Here is a 1,838-nt window from a genome sequence, read left to right on the forward strand (position 1 = left end):
TAGAGTAAGGTAAAGAATAAAACCTATGCTTATCATGCATACAATGACAATCTCTCTAAACTATTATCATTTTAAAGCTGTCTTGAATTTACAATGGACAATTCTATGAAAATTTGCTCAGTAGTGTTAAAAGTAGTCTTGAAAGGGTGAATAAATGCTAGGAATGAGCTTGTTATTATATTTTTGGTGTTTTTTTTTAATTTTATCCAAAACAAAACGTTCAGTCATTTATTAATAAGAGCATCATTTTTCATTATGATGTTATGCTTCATAACACCAGAGTACTGTTCTATTCAAATCAGCAAATATGGATCACTTTCTCTAGGTGGGAATTTCTCCTGAGGGGTTGGTCAGTACTGGAACAGCTGATACGATCAGCTCTTGTGTGTCACTGACTGCACAAATGTTCAACCTAATTTTAGTTTATCTTAAAACTCTGGATTGCAAATTGCAGAGTTGTAAGAGCTCTCCATGAACAGTCTGGCTGTCCTGCACAAACACTGGAACACTGGCTCTGTCAGCTGTCCCAGTGCAAACCTTCAGCGACCCAAAGTCCTGGGCCTGAAAGACAAGGACAGAGGAGACCCCAGTGTTCTCACTGCTTCCATTTGTGCAGTGAGCAGGGGCAAACAGCACGATGTGAAGTGAAAACAGTAGGAAGAACCCAGTAAAACAGAACAAGTGGTTGCTCTTACAGCTTGACAGCAGATCCAAAAGTCAGACCCACTTCTCTGTTCCGCTGATACTGGTGTTACTCTACTGCTTAATGTATTTGCAGGGTTCCAGTTGACCTTCAGTGCTCTCTCAGGGCATGTTCATTCTTTTACAGTGTGGCACAGAGGGAAAAGAACATACCAAAAAAAGAAAAAAAAGAAAAAAACTGACAAAAACCTTTGCAATACAACACTACAGTCTCACTGACCAGGCCAATCTAATCTGTCTGGAGCAGATATTCTCCCTACCATGTTAACTTCTGTTCTGCACAATCCATTTTTAACTGTTAGTATAAATTTGTCAGTCAGCTTACATTCTAGATAAATACTAGAGGAGGAAAAGATGTAACTATTGCAAATAAAGTAACAGCTGAAATTCTGAAATCTGGGATAACTGCCAAAGAGGTCAATTAAATAGACAAAGCTGTTAAAATCATTTCCATTTCACAGCCAAATTAAAAAAAAAATATTAAAGAAGCTGTGTTGCATTTTGATCTGAGCCATATCTGACAAACAAGTTTTCAAAGTGCAGTTATCACTGTTGTAGTGGAGGAATATGCCACACATGTACACAGTCTAGTGTGTGCCACCCTGTCTCTTGTGATCTGGTCCAGTCATTATTTCAGGATTAGTGACCTGGAGTGTAAGCACAGGAAACATTTGATAATGCTTTTGGTGTTACCCACTCAATTGACACTGATCATCCAAAATGACTTTAGATGATGAGTAGGTACTAAATGACTACTAAATACTAGCTGGGCCTCTGCAATTATTTAGTATGTAAAAAATTTCTGGTTCCTCATGTCTTGACTGTAGAGGCCTAGGGTATGGGATTAGCAGTGAGAACACCTGGTACCACACGTACCAAACTGGCAGTTGCTAACTGGATGGCTTTTAAGTGAAAGGGCATATGAAATCTTTCTAGCTATATTCTAAGGCATTCAAATACTAACCTTTGGATTTCTGTTTTAGTCTTTAATACAATTTTCTCCATCACAAATTAATACAAAAAGGAAAATACTGTATGGTTTCACCTTCAGCCTTGTACATTTCTGTGCAGGATTTTATCTCTTCTTACTGACTTCATGATTTGCATTTTAAACTACTTTATGCCATCACTTCTAT

The 1,838-nt window shown here is 37.7% G+C and overlaps 1 protein-coding gene across 4 annotated transcripts in view; it reads left to right on the forward strand.

Annotated features, from left to right (window-relative positions):
* The window catches only part of NFATC3 (nuclear factor of activated T cells 3), a 66,237-nt gene that overhangs the window by 57,835 nt on the left and 6,564 nt on the right, over positions 1 to 1,838 (forward strand). The gene's annotated exons all lie outside the window — the stretch shown is intronic.

This window comes from Empidonax traillii, unplaced genomic scaffold, assembly GCF_003031625.1.
Source record: "Empidonax traillii isolate 1590-97213 ecotype Southwest subspecies unplaced genomic scaffold, ASM303162v1 scaffold569:size410440, whole genome shotgun sequence".
NCBI lineage: Eukaryota > Metazoa > Chordata > Aves > Passeriformes > Tyrannidae > Empidonax > Empidonax traillii.